The 19,127-nt window shown below is 48.3% G+C and overlaps 20 non-coding genes across 20 annotated transcripts; 9 read left to right on the plus strand and 11 right to left on the minus strand.

Moving 5' to 3' along the window:
• The first annotated feature begins 214 nt into the window (after positions 1 to 214).
• Positions 215 to 296, plus strand: trnal-aag (transfer RNA leucine (anticodon AAG)). The gene has a single exon. It is a non-coding gene; the product is annotated as a tRNA-Leu (tRNA).
• A 1,039-nt stretch (positions 297 to 1,335) lies between these two features.
• Positions 1,336 to 1,417, minus strand: trnas-gcu (transfer RNA serine (anticodon GCU)). The gene has a single exon. It is a non-coding gene; the product is annotated as a tRNA-Ser (tRNA).
• A 580-nt stretch (positions 1,418 to 1,997) lies between these two features.
• On the plus strand, positions 1,998 to 2,079 carry trnal-aag (transfer RNA leucine (anticodon AAG)). Its single transcript has one exon. It is a non-coding gene; the product is annotated as a tRNA-Leu (tRNA).
• A 1,039-nt stretch (positions 2,080 to 3,118) lies between these two features.
• On the minus strand, positions 3,119 to 3,200 carry trnas-gcu (transfer RNA serine (anticodon GCU)). The gene has a single exon. It is a non-coding gene; the product is annotated as a tRNA-Ser (tRNA).
• A 579-nt stretch (positions 3,201 to 3,779) lies between these two features.
• trnal-aag (transfer RNA leucine (anticodon AAG)) lies at positions 3,780 to 3,861 on the plus strand. Its single transcript has one exon. It is a non-coding gene; the product is annotated as a tRNA-Leu (tRNA).
• A 1,039-nt stretch (positions 3,862 to 4,900) lies between these two features.
• trnas-gcu (transfer RNA serine (anticodon GCU)) lies at positions 4,901 to 4,982 on the minus strand. The gene has a single exon. It is a non-coding gene; the product is annotated as a tRNA-Ser (tRNA).
• A 580-nt stretch (positions 4,983 to 5,562) lies between these two features.
• trnal-aag (transfer RNA leucine (anticodon AAG)) lies at positions 5,563 to 5,644 on the plus strand. Its single transcript has one exon. It is a non-coding gene; the product is annotated as a tRNA-Leu (tRNA).
• A 1,039-nt stretch (positions 5,645 to 6,683) lies between these two features.
• trnas-gcu (transfer RNA serine (anticodon GCU)) lies at positions 6,684 to 6,765 on the minus strand. The gene has a single exon. It is a non-coding gene; the product is annotated as a tRNA-Ser (tRNA).
• A 580-nt stretch (positions 6,766 to 7,345) lies between these two features.
• Positions 7,346 to 7,427, plus strand: trnal-aag (transfer RNA leucine (anticodon AAG)). The gene has a single exon. It is a non-coding gene; the product is annotated as a tRNA-Leu (tRNA).
• Positions 7,428 to 8,456: 1,029 nt separating this feature from the next.
• trnas-gcu (transfer RNA serine (anticodon GCU)) lies at positions 8,457 to 8,538 on the minus strand. The gene has a single exon. It is a non-coding gene; the product is annotated as a tRNA-Ser (tRNA).
• A 579-nt stretch (positions 8,539 to 9,117) lies between these two features.
• trnal-aag (transfer RNA leucine (anticodon AAG)) lies at positions 9,118 to 9,199 on the plus strand. Its single transcript has one exon. It is a non-coding gene; the product is annotated as a tRNA-Leu (tRNA).
• A 1,039-nt stretch (positions 9,200 to 10,238) lies between these two features.
• On the minus strand, positions 10,239 to 10,320 carry trnas-gcu (transfer RNA serine (anticodon GCU)). The gene has a single exon. It is a non-coding gene; the product is annotated as a tRNA-Ser (tRNA).
• A 580-nt stretch (positions 10,321 to 10,900) lies between these two features.
• Positions 10,901 to 10,982, plus strand: trnal-aag (transfer RNA leucine (anticodon AAG)). The gene has a single exon. It is a non-coding gene; the product is annotated as a tRNA-Leu (tRNA).
• Positions 10,983 to 12,021: 1,039 nt separating this feature from the next.
• Positions 12,022 to 12,103, minus strand: trnas-gcu (transfer RNA serine (anticodon GCU)). The gene has a single exon. It is a non-coding gene; the product is annotated as a tRNA-Ser (tRNA).
• A 1,033-nt stretch (positions 12,104 to 13,136) lies between these two features.
• On the minus strand, positions 13,137 to 13,218 carry trnas-gcu (transfer RNA serine (anticodon GCU)). The gene has a single exon. It is a non-coding gene; the product is annotated as a tRNA-Ser (tRNA).
• A 1,355-nt stretch (positions 13,219 to 14,573) lies between these two features.
• Positions 14,574 to 14,655, minus strand: trnas-gcu (transfer RNA serine (anticodon GCU)). Its single transcript has one exon. It is a non-coding gene; the product is annotated as a tRNA-Ser (tRNA).
• Positions 14,656 to 15,235: 580 nt separating this feature from the next.
• On the plus strand, positions 15,236 to 15,317 carry trnal-aag (transfer RNA leucine (anticodon AAG)). Its single transcript has one exon. It is a non-coding gene; the product is annotated as a tRNA-Leu (tRNA).
• A 1,028-nt stretch (positions 15,318 to 16,345) lies between these two features.
• trnas-gcu (transfer RNA serine (anticodon GCU)) lies at positions 16,346 to 16,427 on the minus strand. Its single transcript has one exon. It is a non-coding gene; the product is annotated as a tRNA-Ser (tRNA).
• Positions 16,428 to 17,007: 580 nt separating this feature from the next.
• On the plus strand, positions 17,008 to 17,089 carry trnal-aag (transfer RNA leucine (anticodon AAG)). Its single transcript has one exon. It is a non-coding gene; the product is annotated as a tRNA-Leu (tRNA).
• Positions 17,090 to 18,128: 1,039 nt separating this feature from the next.
• Positions 18,129 to 18,210, minus strand: trnas-gcu (transfer RNA serine (anticodon GCU)). The gene has a single exon. It is a non-coding gene; the product is annotated as a tRNA-Ser (tRNA).
• Positions 18,211 to 19,127: the final 917 nt, after the last annotated feature.

Here is a 19,127-nt window from a genome sequence, read left to right on the forward strand (position 1 = left end):
TGTGACCCGCACATACTGCGCAGTGGACTCGTAGTCTGTTTGCACGCAGACACAAGACTTCACCTGAATCGACGTCTTTTGACGAAACTAGATTAAATGCATAGGATTTGATCATTGAAATCATCATGACAATAACTTCATACATACATGCATGCGTGCATGCATGCTTACATACATCCAGACATACAAAGCGGTAAGACAGGGCCTTTCCCCGGGTAGCGTGGCCGAGCGGTCTAAGGTGCTGGATTAAGGCTCCAGTCTCTTCGGAGGCGTGGGTTCAAATCCCACCGCTGCCAGCAGCCATGTTTTTGCCCGTCTTCAACGACCTGGTTGACGACTTTGCTAGGTTTCAGCAAGACTCCCAGGCGGCATCCAAATGAACCAAAAACACACAGTGGTCTGTATACAGTTGTGAATGTGGCCCCACAGGATCTTAATGCAGTGTTTCGTAGATGCAGGGTCAAGACCGGGGTCGTGGATGGACAAGCGGCGCACGCAACCTGGGAGCAGAAACACACAGACGCACACCTGACGTTCATTACTTATGGCCCAAGTACCCGAGGAACGCTTGCTGATGGAGTGCAGGTGGACCCAGGGGCGTTGTGCGGCGCTGATTCCCTCAAACGAAAACAAATGATAATAAGGCACACGTGCAGGCTTAATAATAACAGTTGGGAATAAGAAATGAGACAATGAGGTGAAAGCAAATCAAAACACAAAATAAAAGGCAATATAATGCCAACCAAAATACACAACCATATTGAATAGAGAGAAGCGAATGATGAATGTAATAAAAATGAGAGATTAGAAGAGCTCATTAACACCGTCCGAAACATGAACTTTACATTCCTGATGCTATCTGGGGTGTACGTGCACCTTCCCCAAGGGTGAGAGCTTTGCCTCTTGTTTTATGGAGGTGTAGATCTTAATGTCATTGCTTTCGTTTCATTCCATCTTCTAATTGCACCAAGGTGTGGCTCTTTGGCTGCTGAAGTGCCCACCAGTAACTTGGGCTTTGCGGGGAATTGATTGAGGGTGGTGTGGTCACTTGAAATCTTGATAGTGGGGCCTTTTCTCACATACCTCGCCCCAGGACCAAAAATTCAGCGCTGGCATTTCAGCCACACCAGCCCCCACCCAAGACCCAAAGCAAGCAGACACGCCCTGCACCCTCGCAGGCCATCTCCCACCATGCACACCGCCACCCCGGCTATTGCACTTGAGGGTAATGACAACATTTTGAGACAGGACGGAACAGGATTGCAACGTAATGGAAAGAGATGAACACTTTATTGAGGCAGCATCATTGCTCTTCTGTAAAAGGCTGCCGTGATCCGACGAGGATGGGATTCGAACCCACGCGTGCACAGCACAATGGATTAGCAGTCCATCGCCTTAACCACTCGGCCACCTCGTCTGCAGAGAGCTCTCCCCGTTGACATGCAAAGTACATTTCAAGAAAAGTAACGTGTGAAATGGAACGACGAGGTGCAACTAGGAAAGCACCATGACTTTAATGGCTAAAGGAAGTTGGCAACGGTGGGATTCTAACCCACGCCTCCAAAGAGACTGGAGCTTAAACGAAGCGCCTTAGACCACTCGGCCACATTACCACACACAGCACGATGTCTACGGTCACACCTGCTTCAGTCGTCTCACGTGGTGGACGCTTCTGCGTATCAACATTTTCAACAGCGCTGTTGACCTTTGCTGCTGTTGAAGATGCACCGAGTACATTAAGCATGAAAACATCCCAATCTGTACGGGCTCGAAAGGATTGTATTGTGACCCGCACATACTGCGCAGTGGACTCGTAGTCTGTTTGCACGCAGACACAAGACTTCACCTGAATCGACGTCTTTTGACGAAACTAGATTAAATGCATAGGATTTGATCATTGAAATCATCATGACAATAACTTCATACATACATGCATGCGTGCATGCATGCTTACATACATCCAGACATACAAAGCGGTAAGACAGGTCCTTTCCCCGGGTAGCGTGGCCGAGCGGTCTAAGGCGCTGGATTAAGGCTCCAGTCTCTTCGGAGGCACGGGTTCAAATCCCACCGCTGCCAGCAGCCATGTTTTTGCCCGTCTTCAACGACCTGGTTGACCACTTTGCCAGGTTTCAGCAAGACTCCCAGGCGGCATCCAAATGAACCAAAAACACACAGTGGTCTGTATACAGTTGTGAATGTGGCCCCACAGGATCTTAATGCAGTGTTTCGTAGATGCAGGGTCAAGACCGGGGTCGTGGATGGAAAAGCGGCGCACGCAACCTGGGAGCAGAAACACACAGACGCACACCTGACGTTCATTACTTATGGCCCAAGTACCCGAGGAACGCTTGCTGATGGAGTGCAGGTGGACCCAGGGGCGTTGTGCGGCGCTGATTCCCTCAAACGAAAACAAATGATAATAAGGCACACGTGCAAGCTTAATAATAAAAGTTGGGAATAAGAAATGAGACAATGAGGTGAAAGCAAATCAAAACACAAAATAAAAGGCAATATAATGCCAACCAAAATACACAACCATATTGAATAGAGAGAAGCGAATGATGAATGTAATAAAAATGAGAGATTAGAAGAGCTCATTAACACCGTCCGAAACATGAACTTTACATTCCTGATGCTATCTGGGCTGTACGTGCACCTTCCCCAAGGGTGAGAGCTTTGCCTCTTGTTTTATGGAGGTGTAGATCTTAATGTCATTGCTTTCGTTTCATTCCATGTTCTAATTGCACCAAGGTGTGGCTCTTTGGCTGCTGAAGTGCCCACCAGTAACTTGGGCTTTGCGGGGAATTGATTGGGGGTGGTGTGGTCACTTGAAATCTTGATAGTGGGGCCTTTTCTCATATACCTCGCCCCAGGACCAAAAATTCAGCGCTGGCATTTCAGCCACACCAGCCCCCACCCAAGACCCAAAGCAAGCAGACACGACCTGCACCCTCGCAGGCCATCTCCCACCATGCACACCGCCACCCCGGCTATTGCACTCGAGGGTAATGACAACATTTTGAGACAGGACGGAACAGGATTGCAACGTAATGGAAAGAGATGAACACTTTATTGAGGCAGCATCATTGCTCTTCTGTAAAAGGCTGCCGTGATCCGACGAGGATGGGATTCGAACCCACGCGTGCACAGCACAATGGATTAGCAGTCCATCGCCTTAACCACTCGGCCACCTCGTCTGCCGAGAGCGCTCCCCGTTGACATGCAAAGTACATTTCAAGAAAAGTAACGTATGAAATGGAACGACGAGGTGCAACTAGGAAAGCACCATGACTTTAATGGCTAAAGGAAGTTGGCAACGGTGGGATTCTAACCCACGCCTCCAAAGAGACTGGAGCTTAAACGAAGCGCCTTAGACCACTCGGCCTCGTTACCAGACACAGCACGATGTCTACGGTCACACCTGTTTCAGTCGTCTCACGTGGTGGACGCTTCTGCGTATCAACATTTTCAACAGCGCTGTTGACCTTTGCTGCTGTTGAAGATGCACCGAGTACATTAAGCATGAAAACATCCCAATCTGTACGGCTCGAAAGGATTGTATTGTGACCCGCACATACTGCGCAGTGGACTCGTAGTCTGTTTTCACGCAGACACAAGACTTCACCTGAATCGACGTCTTTTGACGAAACTAGATTAAATGCATAGGATTTGATCATTGAAATCATCATGACAATAACTTCATACATACATGCATGCGTGCATGCATGCTTACATACATCCAGACATACAAAGCGGTAAGACAGGGCCTTTCCCCGGGTAGCGTGGCTGAGCGGTCTAAGGTGCTGGATTAAGGCTCCAGTCTCTTCAGAGGCGTGGGTTCAAATCCCACCGCTGCCAGCAGCCATGTTTTTGCCCGACTTCAACGACCTGGTTGACGACTTTGCTAGGTTTCAGCAAGACTCCCAGGCGGCATCCAAATGAACCAAAAACACACAGTGGTCTGTATACAGTTGTGAATGTGGCCCCACAGGATCTTAATGCAGTGTTTCGTAGATGCAGGGTCAAGACCGGGGTCGTGGATGGAAAAGCGGCGCACGCAACCTGGGAGCAGAAACACACAGACGCACACCTGACGTTCATTACTTATGGCCCAAGTACCCGAGGAACGCTTGCTGATGGAGTGCAGGTGGACCCAGGGGCGTTGTGCGGCGCTGATTCCCTCAAACGAAAACAAATGATAATAAGGCACACGTGCAAGCTTAATAATAACAGTTGGGAATAAGAAATGAGACAATGAGGTGAAAGCAAATCAAAACACAAAATAAAAGGCAATATAATGCCAACCAAAATACACAACCATATTGAATAGAGAGAAGCGAATGATGAATGTAATAAAAATGAGAGATTAGAAGAGCTCATTAACACCGTCCGAAACATGAACTTTACATTCCTGATGCTATCTGGGCTGTACGTGCACCTTCCCCAAGGGTGAGAGCTTTGCCTCTTGTTTTATGGAGGTGTAGATCTTAATGTCATTGCTTTCGTTTCATTCCATCTTCTAATTGCACCAAGGTGTGGCTCTTTGGCTGCTGAAGTGCCCACCAGTAACTTGGGCTTTGCGGGGAATTGATTGAGGGTGGTGTGGTCACTTGAAATCTTGATAGTGGGGCCTTTTCTCATATACCTCGCCCCAGGACCAAAAATTCAGCGCTGGCATTTCAGCCACACCAGCCCCCACCCAAGACCCAAAGCAAGCAGACACGCCCTGCACCCTCGCAGGCCATCTCCCACCATGCACACCGCCACCCCGGCTATTGCACTCGAGGGTAATGACAACATTTTGAGACAGGACGGAACAGGATTGCAACATAATGGAAAGAGATGAACACTTTATTGAGGCAGCATCATTGCTCTTCTGTAAGAGGCTGCCGTGATCCGACGAGGATGGGATTCGAACCCACGCGTGCACAGCACAATGGATTAGCAGTCCATCGCCTTAACCACTCGGCCACCTCGTCTGCCGAGAGCGCTCCCCGTTGACATGCAAAGTACATTTCAAGAAAAGTAACGTGTGAAATGGAACGACGAGGTGCAACTAGGAAAGCACCATGACTTTAATGGCTAAAGGAAGTTGGCAACGGTGGGATTCTAACCCACGCCTCCAAAGAGACTGGAGCTTAAACGAAGCGCCTTAGACCACTCGGCCTCGTTACCAGACACAGCACGATGTCTACGGTCACACCTGTTTCAGTCGTCTCACGTGGTGGACGCTTCTGCGTATCAACATTTTCAACAGCGCTGTTGACCTTTGCTGCTGTTGAAGATGCACCGAGTACATTAAGCATGAAAACATCCCAATCTGTACGGGCTCGAAAGGATTGTATTGTGACCCGCACATACTGCGCAGTGGACTCGTAGTCTGTTTGCACGCAGACACAAGACTTCACCTGAATCGACGTCTTTTGACGAAACTAGATTAAATGCATAGGATTTGATCATTGAAATCATCATGACAATAACTTCATACATACATGCATGCGTGCATGCATGCTTACATACATCCAGACATACAAAGCGGTAAGACAGGGCCTTTCCCCGGGTAGCGTGGCCGAGCGGTCTAAGGTGCTGGATTAAGGCTCCAGTCTATTCGGAGGCGTGGGTTCAAATCCCACCGCTGCCAGCAGCCATGTTTTTGCCCGTCTTCAACGACCTGGTTGACGACTTTGCTAGGTTTCAGCAAGACTCCCAGGTGGCATCCAAATGAACCAAAAACACACAGTGGTCTGTATACAGTTGTGAATGTGGCCCCACAGGATCTTAATGCAGTGTTTCGTAGATGCAGGGTCAAGACCGGGGTCGTGGATGGAAAAGCGGCGCACGCAACCTGGGAGCAGAAACACACAGACGCACACCTGACGTTCATTACTTATGGCCCAAGTACCCGAGGAACGCTTGCTGATGGAGTGCAGGTGGACCCAGGGGCGTTGTGCGGCGCTGATTCCCTCAAACGAAAACAAATGATAATAAGGCATACGTGCAAGCTTAATAATAAAAGTTGGGAATAAGAAATGAGACAATGAGGTGAAAGCAAATCAAAACACAAAATAAAAGGCAATATAATGCCAACCAAAATACACAACCATATTGAATAGAGAGAAGCGAATGATGAATGTAATAAAAATGAGAGATTAGAAGAGCTCATTAACACCGTCCGAAACATGAACTTTACATTCCTGATGCTATCTGGGCTGTACGTGCACCTTCCCCAAGGGTGAGAGCTTTGCCTCTTGTTTTATGGAGGTGTAGATCTTAATGTCATTGCTTTCGTTTCATTCCATGTTCTAATTGCACCAAGGTGTGGCTCTTTGGCTGCTGAAGTGCCCACCAGTAACTTGGGCTTTGCGGGGAATTGATTGAGGGTGGTGTGGTCACTTGAAATCTTGATAGTGGGGCCTTTTCTCATATACCTCGCCCCAGGACCAAAAATTCAGCGCTGGCATTTCAGCCACACCAGCCCCCACCCAAGACCAAAAGCAAGCAGACACGCCCTGCACCCTCGCAGGCCATCTCCCACCATGCACACCGCCACCCCGGCTATTGCACTCGAGGGTAATGACAACATTTTGAGACAGGACGGAACAGGATTGCAACGTAATGGAAAGAGATGAACACTTTATTGAGGCAGCATCATTGCTCTTCTGTAAAAGGCTGCCGTGATCCGACGAGGATGGGATTCGAACCCACGCGTGCACAGCACAATGGATTAGCAGTCCATCGCCTTAACCACTCGGCCACCTCGTCTGCCGAGAGCACTCCCCGTTGACATGCAAAGTACATTTCAAGAAAAGTAACGTGTGAAATGGAACGACGAGGTGCAACTAGGAAAGCACCATGACTTTAATGGCTAAAGGAAGTTGGCAACGGTGGGATTCTAACCCACGCCTCCAAAGAGACTGGAGCTTAAACGAAGCGCCTTAGACCACTCGGCCATGTTACCACACACAGCACGATGTCTACGGTCACACCTGCTTCAGTCGTCTCATGTGGTGGACGCTTCTGCGTATCAACATTTTCAACAGCGCTGTTGACCTTTGCTGCTGTTGAAGATGCACCGAGTACATTAAGCATGAAAACATCCCAATCTGTACGGGCTCGAAAGGATTGTATTGTGACCCGCACATACTGCGCAGTGGACTCGAAGTCTGTTTGCACGCAGACACAAGACTTCACCTGAATCGACGTCTTTTGACGAAACTAGATTAAATGCATAGGATTTGATCATTGAAATCATCATGACAATAACTTCATACATACATGCATGCGTGCATGCATGCTTACATACATCCAGACATACAAAGCGGTAAGACAGGGCCCTTCCCCGGGTAGCGTGGCCGAGCGGTCTAAGGTGCTGGATTAAGGCTCCAGTCTCTTCGGAGGCGTGGGTTCAAATCCCACCGCTGCCAGCAGCCATGTTTTTGCCCGTCTTCAACGACCTGGTTGACGACTTTTCTAGGTTTCAGCAAGACTCCCAGGCGGCATCCAAATGAACCAAAAACACACAGTGGTCTGTATACAGTTGTGAATGTGGCCCCACAGGATCTTAATGCAGTGTTTCGTAGATGCAGGGTCAAGACCGGGGTCGTGGATGGACAAGCGGCGCACGCAACCTGGGAGCAGAAACACACAGACGTTCATTACTTATTGCCCAAGTACCCGAGGAACGCTTGCTGATGGAGTGCAGGTGGACCCAGGGGCGTTGTGCGGCGCTGATTCCCTCAAACGAAAACAAATGATAATAAGGCACACGTGCAAGCTTAATAATAACAGTTGGGAATAAGAAATGAGACAATGAGGTGAAAGCAAATCAAAACACAAAAAAAAAGGCAATATAATGCCAACCAATATACACAACCATATTGAATAGAGAGAAGCGAATGATGAATGTAATAAAAATGAGAGATTAGAAGAGCTCATTAACACCGTCCGAAACATGAACTTTACATTCCTGATGCTATCTGGGCTGTACGTGCACCTTCCCCAAGGGTGAGAGCTTTGCCTCTTGTTTTATGGAGGTGTAGATCTTAATGTCATTGCTTTCGTTTCATTCCATGTTCTAATTGCACCAAGGTGTGGCTCTTTGGCTGCTGAAGTGCCCACCAGTAACTTGGGCTTTGCGGGGAATTGATTGAGGGTGGTGTGGTCACTTGAAATCTTGATAGTGGGGCCTTTTCTCATATACCTCGCCCCAGGACCAAAAATTCAGCGCTGGCATTTCAGCCACACCAGCCCCCACCCAAGACCCAAAAGCAAGCAGACACGCCCTGCACCCTCACAGGCCATCTCCCACCATGCACACCGCCACCCCGGCTATTGCACTCGAGGGTAATGACAACATTTTGAGACAGGACGGAACAGGATTGCAACGTAATGGAAAGAGATGAACACTTTATTGAGGCAGCATCATTGCTCTTCTGTAAGAGGCTGCCGTGATCCGACGAGGATGGGATTCGAACCCACGCGTGCACAGCACAATGGATTAGCAGTCCATCGCCTTAACCACTCGGCCACCTCGTCTGCCGAGAGCGCTCCCCGTTGACATGCAAAGTACATTTCAAGAAAAGTAACGTGTGAAATGGAACGACGAGGTGCAACTAGGAAAGCACCATGACTTTAATGGCTAAAGGAAGTTGGCAACGGTGGGATTCTAACCCACGCCTCCAAAGAGACTGGAGCTTAAATGAAGCGCCTTAGACCACTCGGCCACGTTACCACACACAGCACGATGTCTACGGTCACACCTGCTTCAGTCGTCTCATGTGGTGGACGCTTCTGCGTATCAACATTTTCAACAGCGCTGTTGACCTTTGCTGCTGTTGAAGATGCACCGAGTACATTAAGCATGAAAACATCCCAATCTGTACGGGCTCGAAAGGATTGTATTGTGACCCGCACATACTGCGCAGTGGACTCGTAGTCTGTTTGCACGCAGACACAAGACTTCACCTGAATCGACGTCTTTTGACGAAACTAGATTAAATGCATAGGATTTGATCATTGAAATCATCATGACAATAACTTCATACATACATGCATGCGTGCATGCATGCTTACATACATCCAGACATACAAAGCGGTAAGACAGGGCCTTTCACCGGTAGCGTGGCCGAGCGGTCTAAGGCGCTGGATTAAGGCTCCAGTCTCGTCGGAGGCGTGGGTTCAAATACCACCGCTGCCAGCAGCCATGTTTTTGCCCGTCTTCAACGACCTGGTTGACGACTTTGCTAGGTTTCAGCAAGACTCCCAGGCGGCATCCAAATGAACCAAAAACACACAGTGGTCTGTATACAGTTGTGAATGTGGCCCCACATGATCTTAATGCAGTGTTTCGTAGATGCAGGGTCAAGACCGGGGTCGTGGATGGACAAGCGGCGCACGCAACCTGGGAACAGAAACACACAGACGCACACCTGACGTTCATTACTTATGGCCCAAGTACCCGAGGAACGCTTGCTGATGGAGTGCAGGTGGACCCAGGGGCGTTGTGCGGCGCTGATTCCCTCAAACGAAAACAAATGATAATAAGGCACACGGGCAAGCTTAATAATAAAAGTTGGGAATAAGAAATGAGACAATGAGGTGAAAGCAAATCAAAACACAAAATAAAAGGCAATATAATGCCAACCAAAATACACAACCATATTGAATAGAGAGAAGCGAATGATGAATGTAATAAAAATGAGAGATTAGAAGAGCTCATTAACACCGTCCGAAACATGAACTTTACATTCCTGATGCTATCTGGGCTGTACGTGCACCTTCCCCAAGGGTGAGAGCTTTGCCTCTTGTTTTATGGAGGTGTAGATCTTAATGTCATTGCTTTCGTTTTATTCCATCTTCTAATTGCACCAAGGTGTGGCTCTTTGGCTGCTGAAGTGCCCACCAGTAACTTGGGCTTTGCGGGGAATTGATTGAGGGTGGTGTGGTCACTTGAAATCTTGATAGTGGGGCCTTTTCTCATATACCTCGCCCCAGGACCAAAAATTCAGCGCTGGCATTTCAGCCACACCAGCCCCCACCCAAGACCCAAAGCAAGCAGACACACCCTGCACCCTCGCAGGCCATCTCCCACCATGCACACCGCCACCCCGGCTATTGCACTTGAGGGTAATGACAACATTTTGAGACAGGACGGAACAGGATTGCAACGTAATGGAAAGAGATGAACACTTTATTGAGGCAGCATCATTGCTCTTCTGTAAAAGGCTGCCGTGATCCGACGAGGATGGGATTCGAACCCACGCGTGCACAGCACAATGGATTAGCAGTCCATCGCCTTAACCACTCGGCCACCTCGTCTGCAGAGAGCTCTCCCCGTTGACATGCAAAGTACATTTCAAGAAAAGTAACGTGTGAAATGGAACGACGAGGTGCAACTAGGAAAGCACCATGACTTTAATGGCTAAAGGAAGTTGGCAACGGTGGGATTCTAACCCACGCCTCCAAAGAGACTAGAGCTTAAACGAAGCGCCTTAGACCACTCGGCCACATTACCACACACAGCACGATGTCTACGGTCACACCTGCTTCAGTCGTCTCACGTGGTGGACGCTTCTGCGTATCAACATTTTCAACAGCGCTGTTGACCTTTGCTGCTGTTGAAGATGCACCGAGTACATTAAGCATGAAAACATCCCAATCTGTACGGGCTCGAAAGGATTGTATTGTGACCCGCACATACTGCGCAGTGGACTCGTAGTCTGTTTGCACGCAGACACAAGACTTCACCTGAATCGACGTCGTTTGACGAAACTAGATTAAATGCATAGGATTTGATCATTGAAATCATCATGACAATAACTTCATACATACATGCATGCGTGCATGCATGCTTACATACATCCAGACATACAAAGCGGTAAGACAGGGCCTTTCCCCGGGTAGCGTGGCCGAGCGGTCTAAGGTGCTGGATTAAGGCTCCAGTCTCTTCCGAGGCGTGGGTTCAAATCCCACCGCTGCCAGCAGCCATGTTTTTGCCCGTCTTCAACGACCTGGTTGACGACTTTGCTAGGTTTCAGCAAGACTCCCAGGCGGCATCCAAATGAACCAAAAACACACAGTGGTCTGTATACAGTTGTGAATGTGGCCCCACAGGATCTTAATGCAGTGTTTCGTAGATGCAGGGTCAAGACCGGGGTCGTGGATGGACAAGCGGCGCACGCAACCTGGGAGCAGAAACACACAGACGCACACCTGACGTTCATTACTTATGGCCCAAGTACCCGAGGAACGCTTGCTGATGGAGTGCAGGTGGACCCAGGGGCGTTGTGCGTCGCTGATTCCCTCAAACGAAAACAAATGATAATAAGGCACACGGGCAAGCTTAATAATAAAAGTTGGGAATAAGAAATGAGACAATGAGGTGAAAGCAAATCAAAACACAAAATAAAAGGCAATATAATGCCAACCAAAATACACAACCATATTGAATAGAGAGAAGCGAATGATGAATGTAATAAAAATGAGAGATTAGAAGAGCTCATTAACACCGTCCGAAACATGAACTTTACATTCCTGATGCTATCTGGGCTGTACGTGCACCTTCCCCAAGGGTGAGAGCTTTGCCTCTTGTTTTATGGAGGTGTAGATCTTAATGTCATTGCTTTCGTTTCATTCCATGTTCTAATTGCACCAAGGTGTGGCTCTTTGGCTGCTGAAGTGCCCACCAGTAACTTGGGCTTTGCGGGGAATTGATTGAGGGTGGTGTGGTCACTTGAAATCTTGATAGTGGGGCCTTTTCTCATATACCTCGCCCCAGGACCAAAAATTCAGCGCTGGCATTTCAGCCACACCAGCCCCCACCCAAGACCCAAAGCAAGCAGACACGCCCTGCACCCTCGCAGGCCATCTCCCACCATGCACACCGCCACCCCGGCTATTGCACTCGAGGGTAATGACAACATTTTGAGACAGGACGGAACAGGATTGCAACGTAATGGAAAGAGATGAACACTTTATTGAGGCAGCATCATTGCTCTTCTGTAAAAGGCTGCCGTGATCCGACGAGGATGGGATTCGAACCCACGCGTGCACAGCACAATGGATTAGCAGTCCATCGCCTTAACCACTCGGCCACCTCGTCTGCAGAGAGCGCTCCCCGTTGACATGCAAAGTACATTTCAAGAAAAGTAACGTGTGAAATGGAACGACGAGGTGCAACTAGGAAAGCACCATGACTTTAATGGCTAAAGGAAGTTGGCAATGGTGGGATTCTAACCCACGACTTCAAAGAGACTGGAGCTTAAACGAAGCGCCTTAGACCACTCGGCCACGTTACCACACACAGCACGATGTCTACGGTCACACCTGCTTCAGTCGTCTCATGTGGTGGACGATTCTTCGTATCAACATTTTCAACAGCGAGGGTGGACCCAGGGGCTTTGTGCGTCGCTGATTCCCTCAAACGAAAACAAATGATAATAAGGCACACGGGCAAGCTTAATAATAAAAGTTGGGAATAAGAAATGAGACAATGAGGTGAAAGCAAATCAAAACACAAAATAAAAGGCAATATAATGCCAACCAAAATACACAACCATATTGAATAGAGAGAAGCGAATGATGAATGTAATAAAAATGAGAGATTAGAAGAGCTCATTAACACCGTCCGAAACATGAACTTTACATTCCTGATGCTATCTGGGCTGTACGTGCACCTTCCCCAAGGGTGAGAGCTTTGCCTCTTGTTTTATGGAGGTGTAGATCTTAATGTCATTGCTTTCGTTTCATTCCATGTTCTAATTGCACCAAGGTGTGGCTCTTTGGCTGCTGAAGTGCCCACCAGTAACTTGGGCTTTGCGGGGAATTGATTGAGGGTGGTGTGGTCACTTGAAATCTTGATAGTGGGGCCTTTTCTCATATACCTCGCCCCAGGACCAAAAATTCAGCGCTGGCATTTCAGCCACACCAGCCCCCACCCAAGACCCAAAGCAAGCAGACACGCCCTGCACCCTCGCAGGCCATCTCCCACCATGCACACCGCCACCCCAGCTATTGCACTCGAGGGTAATGACAACATTTTGAGACAGGACGGAACAGGATTGCAACGTAATGGAAAGAGATGAACACTTTATTGAGGCAGCATCATTGCTCTTCTGTAAGAGGCTGCCGTGATCCGACGAGGATGGGATTCGAACCTATGCGTGCACAGCACAATGGATTAGCAGTCCATCGCCTTAACCACTCGGCCACCTCGTCTGCCGAGAGCGCTCCCCGTTGACATGCAAAGTACATTTCAAGAAAAGTAACGTGTGAAATGGAACGACGAGGTGCAACTAGGAAAGCACCATGACTTTAATGGCTAAAGGAAGTTGGCAACGGTGGGATTCTAACCCATGCCTCCAAAGAGACTGGAGCTTAAATGAAGCGCCTTAGACCACTCGGCCACGTTACCACACACAGCACGATGTCTACGGTCACACCTGCTTCAGTCGTCTCATGTGGTGGACGCTTCTGCGTATCAACATTTTCAACAGCGCTGTTGACCTTTGCTGCTGTTGAAGATGCACCGAGTACATTAAGCATGAAAACATCCCAATCTGTACGGGCTCGAAAGGATTGTATTGTGACCCGCACATACTGCGCAGTGGACTCGTAGTCTGTTTGCACGCAGACACAAGACTTCACCTGAATCGACGTCTTTTGACGAAACTAGATTAAATGCATAGGATTTGATCATTGAAATCATCATGACAATAACTTCATACATACATGCATGCGTGCATGCATGCTTACATACATCCAGACATACAAAGCGGTAAGACAGGGCCCTTCCCCGAGGAACGCTTGCTGATGGAGTGCAGGTGGACCCAGGGGCGTTGTGCGGCGCTGATTCTCTCAAACGAAAACAAATGATAATAAGGCACACGGGCAAGCTTAATAATAAAAGTTGGGAATAAGAAATGAGACAATGAGGTGAAAGCAAATCAAAACACAAAATAAAAGGCAATATAATGCCAACCAAAATACACAACCATATTGAATAGAGAGAAGCGAATGATGAATGTAATAAAAATGAGAGATTAGAAGAGCTCATTAACACTGTCCGAAACATGAACTTTACATTCCTGATGCTATCTGGGCTGTACGTGCACCTTCCCCAAGGGTGAGAGCTTTGCCTCTTGTTTTATGGAGGTGTAGATCTTAATGTCATTGCTTTCGTTTCATTCCATGTTCTAATTGCACCAAGGTGTGGCTCTTTGGCTGCTGAAGTGCCCACCAGTAACTTGGGCTTTGCGGGGAATTGATTGAGGGTGGTGTGGTCACTTGAAATCTTGATAGTGGGGCCTTTTCTCATATACCTCGCCCCAGGACCAAAAATTCAGCGCTGGCATTTCAGCCACACCAGCCCCCACCCAAGACCCAAAGCAAGCAGACACGCCCTGCACCCTCGCAGGCCACCTCCCACCATGCACACCGCCACCCCGGCTATTGCACTCGAGGGTAATGACAACATTTTGAGACAGGACGGAACAGGATTGCAACGTAATGGAAAGAGATGAACACTTTATTGAGGCAGCATCATTGCTCTTCTGTAAAAGGCTGCCGTGATCCGACGAGGATGGGATTCGAACCCACGCGTGCACAGCACAATGGATTAGCAGTCCATCGCCTTAACCACTCGGCCACCTCGTCTGCAGTGTGCGCTCCCCGTTGACATGCAAAGTACATTTCAAGAAAAGTAATGTGTGAAATGGAACGACGAGGTGCAACTAGGAAAGCACCATGACTTTAATGGCTAAAGGAAGTTGGCAACGGTGGGATTCTAACCCACGCCTCCAAAGAGACTGGAGCTTAAACGAAGCGCCTTAGACCACTCGGCCACGTTACCACACACAGCACTATGTCTACGGTCACACCTGCTTCAGTCGTCTCACGTGGTGGACGCTTCTGCGTATCAACATTTTCAACAGCGCTGTTGACCTTTGCTGCTGTTGAAGATGCACCGAGTACATTAAGCATGAAAACATCCCAATCTGTACGGGCTCGAAAGGATTGTATTGTGACCCGCACATACTGCGCAGTGGACTCGAAGTCTGTTTGCACGCAGACACAAGACTTCACCTGAATCGACGTCTTTTGACGAAACTAGATTAAATGCATAGGATTTGATCATTGAAATCATCATGACAATAACTTCATACATACATGCATGCGTGCATGCATGCTTACATACATCCAGACATACAAAGCGGTAAGACAGTGCCTTTCCCCGGGTAGCGTGGCCGAGCGGTCTAAGGCGCTGGATTAAGGCTCCAGTCTCTTCGGAGGTGTGGGTTCAAATCCCACCGCTGCCAGCAGCCATGTTTTTGCCCGTCTTCAACGACCTGGTTGACGACTTTGCTAGGTTTCAGCAAGACTCCCAGGCGGCATCCAAATGAACCAAAAACACACAGTGGTCTGTATACAGTTGTGAATGTGGCCCCACAGGATCTTAATGCAGTGTTTCGTAGATGCAGGGTCAAGACCGGGGTCGTGGATGGACAATCCGCGCACGCAACCTGGGAGCAGAAACACACAGACGTTCATTACTTATGGCCCAAATACCCGAGGAACGCTTGCTGATGGAGTGCAGGTGGACCCAGGGGCGTTGTGCGGCGCTGATTCCCTCAAACGAAAACAAATGATAATAAGGCACACGTGCAAGCTTAATAATAAAAGTTGGGAATAAGAAATGAGACAATGAGGTGAAAGCAAATCAAAACACAAAATAAAAGGCAATATAATGCCAACCAAAATACACAACCATATTGAATAGAGAGAAGCGAATGATGAATGTAATAAAAATGAGAGATTAGAAGGGCTCATTAACACCGTCCGAAACATGAACTTTACATTCCTGATGCTATCTGGGCTGTACGTGCACCTTCCCCAAGGGTGAGAGCTTTGCCTCTTGTTTTATGGAGGTGTAGATCTTAATGTCATTGCTTTCGTTTCATTCCATCTTCTAATTGCAGCAAGGTGTGGCTCTTTGGCTGCTGAAGTGCCCACCAGTAACTTGGGCTTTGCGGGGAATTGATTGAGGGTGGTGTGGTCACTTGAAATCTTGATAGTGGGGCCTTTTCTCATATACCTCGCCCCAGGACCAAAAATTCAGCGCTGGCATTTCAGCCACACCAGCCCCCACCCAAGACCCAAAGCAAGCAGACACGCCCTGCACCCTCGCAGGCCATCTCCCACCATGCACACCGCCACCCCGGCTATTGCACTCGAGGGTAATGACAACATTTTGAGACAGGACGGAACAGGATTGCAACGTAATGGAAAGAGATGAACACTTTATTGAGGCAGCATCATTGCTCTTCTGTAAAAGGCTGCCGTGATCCGACGAGGATGGGATTCGAACCCACGCGTGCACAGCACAATGGATTAGCAGTCCATCGCCTTAACCACTCGGCCACCTCGTCTGCAGAGAGCGCTCCCCGTTGACATGCAAAGTACATTTCAAGAAAAGTAACGTGTGAAATGGAACGACGAGGTGCAACTAGGAAAGCACCATGACTTTAATGGCTAAAGGAAGTTGGCAACGGTGGGATTCTAACCCACGCCTCCAAAGAGACTGGAGCTTAAACGAAGCGCCTTAGACCACTCGGCCATGTTACCACACACAGCACGATGTCTACGGTCACACCTGCTTCAGTCGTCTCATGTGGTGGACGCTTCTGCGTATCAACATTTTCAACAGCGCTGTTGACCTTTGCTGCTGTTGAAGATGTACCGAGTACATTAAGCATGAAAACATCCCAATCTGTACGGGCTCGAAAGGATTGTATTGTGACCCGCACATACTGCGCAGTGGACTCGTAGTCTGTTTGCACGCAGACACAAGACTTCACCTGAATCGACGTCTTTTGACGAAACTAGATTAAATGCATAGGATTTGATCATTGAAATCATCATGACAATAACTTCATACATACATGCATGCGTGCATGCATGCTTACATACATCCAGACATACAAAGCAGTAAGACAGGGCCTTTCCCCGGGTAGCGTGGCCGAGCGGTCTAAGGTGCTGGATTAAGGCTCCAGTCTCTTCGGAGGCGTGGGTTCAAATCCCACCGCTGCCAGCAGCCATGTTTTTGCCCGTCTTCAACGACCTGGTTGACGACTTTGCTAGGTTTCAGCAAGACTCCCAGGCGGCATCCAAATGAACCAAAAACACACAGTGGTCTGTATACAGTTGTGAATGTGGCCCCACAGGATCTTAATGCAGTGTTTCGTAGATGCAGGGTCAAGACCGGGGTCGTGGATGGACAAGCGGCGCACGCAACCTGGGAGCAGAAACACACAGACGCACACCTGACGTTCATTACTTATGGCCCAAGTACCCGAGGAACGCTTGCTGATGGAGTGCAGGTGGACCCAGGGGCGTTGTGCGTCGCTGATTCCCTCAAACGAAAACAAATGATAATAAGGCACACGGGCAAGCTTAATAATAAAAGTTGGGAATAAGAAATGAGACAATGAGGTGAAAGCAAATCAAAACACAAAATAAAAGGCAATATAATGCCAACCAAAATACACAACCATATTGAATAGAGAGAAGCGAATGATGAATGTAATAAAAATGAGAGATTAGAAGAGCTCATTAACACCGTCCGAAACATGAACTTTACATTCCTGATGCTATCTGGGCTGTACGTGCACCTTCCCCAAGGGTGAGAGCTTTGCCTCTTGTTTTATGGAGGTGTAGATCTTAATGTCATTGCTTTCGTTTCATTCAATGTTCTAATTGCACCAAGGTGTGGCTCTTTGGCTGCTGAAGTGCCCACCAGTAACTTGGGCTTTGCTGGGAATTGATTGAGGGTGGTGTGGTCACTTGAAATCTTGATAGTGGGGCCTTTTCTCATATACCTCGCCCCAGGACCAAAAATTCAGCGCTGGCATTTCAGCCACACCAGCCCCCACCCAAGACCCAAAGCAAGCAGACACGCCCTGCACCCTCGCAGGCCATCTCCCACCATGCACACCGCCACCCCGGCTATTGCACTCGAGGGTAATGACAACATTTTGAGACAGGACGGAACAGGATTGCAACGTAATGGAAAGAGATGAACACTTTATTGAGGCAGCATCATTGCTCTTCTGTAAAAGGCTGCCATGATCCGACGAGGATGGGATTCGAACCCACGCGTGCACAGCACAATGGATTAGCAGTCCATCGCCTTAACCACTCGGCCACCTCGTCTGCAGAGAGCGCTCCCCGTTGACATGCAAAGTACATTTCAAGAAAAGTAACGTGTGAAATGGAACGACGAGGTGCAACTAGGAAAGCACCATGACTTTAATGGCTAAAGGAAGTTGGCAACGGTGGGATTCTAACCCACGCCTCCAAAGAGACTGGAGCTTAAACGAAGCGCCTTAGACCACTCGGCCATGTTACCACACACAGCACGATGTCTACGGTCACACCTGCTTCAGTCGTCTCATGTGGTGGACGCTTCTGCGTATCAACATTTTCAACAGCGCTGTTGACCTTTGCTGCTGTTGAAGATGCACCGAGTACATTAAGCATGAAAACATCCCAATCTGTACGGGCTCGAAAGGATTGTATTGTGACCCGCACATACTGCGCAGTGGACTCGTAGTCTGTTTGCACGCAGACACAAGACTTCACCTGAATCGACGTCTTTTGACGAAACTAGATTAAATGCATAGGATTTGATCATTGAAATCATCATGACAATAACTTCATACATACATGCATGCGTGCATGCATGCTTACATACATCCAGACATACAAAGCGGTAAGACAGGGCCCTTCCCCGAGGAACGCTTGCTGATGGAGTGCAGGTGGACCCAGGGGCGTTGTGCGGCGCTGATTCCCTCAAACGAAAACAAATGATAATAAGGCACACGTGCAAGCTTAATAATAACAGTTGGGAATAAGAAATGAGACAATGAGGTGAAAGCAAATCAAAACACAAAATAAAAGGCAATATAATGCCAACCAAAATACACAACCATATTGAATAGAGAGAAGCGAATGATGAATGTAATAAAAATGAGAGATTAGAAGAGCTCATTAACACCGTCCGAAACATGAACTTTACATTCCTGATGCTATCTGGGGTGTACGTGCACCTTCCCCAAGGGTGAGAGCTT

This window comes from Amia ocellicauda, chromosome 14 (assembly GCF_036373705.1).
Source record: "Amia ocellicauda isolate fAmiCal2 chromosome 14, fAmiCal2.hap1, whole genome shotgun sequence".
Lineage (NCBI taxonomy): Eukaryota > Metazoa > Chordata > Actinopteri > Amiiformes > Amiidae > Amia > Amia ocellicauda.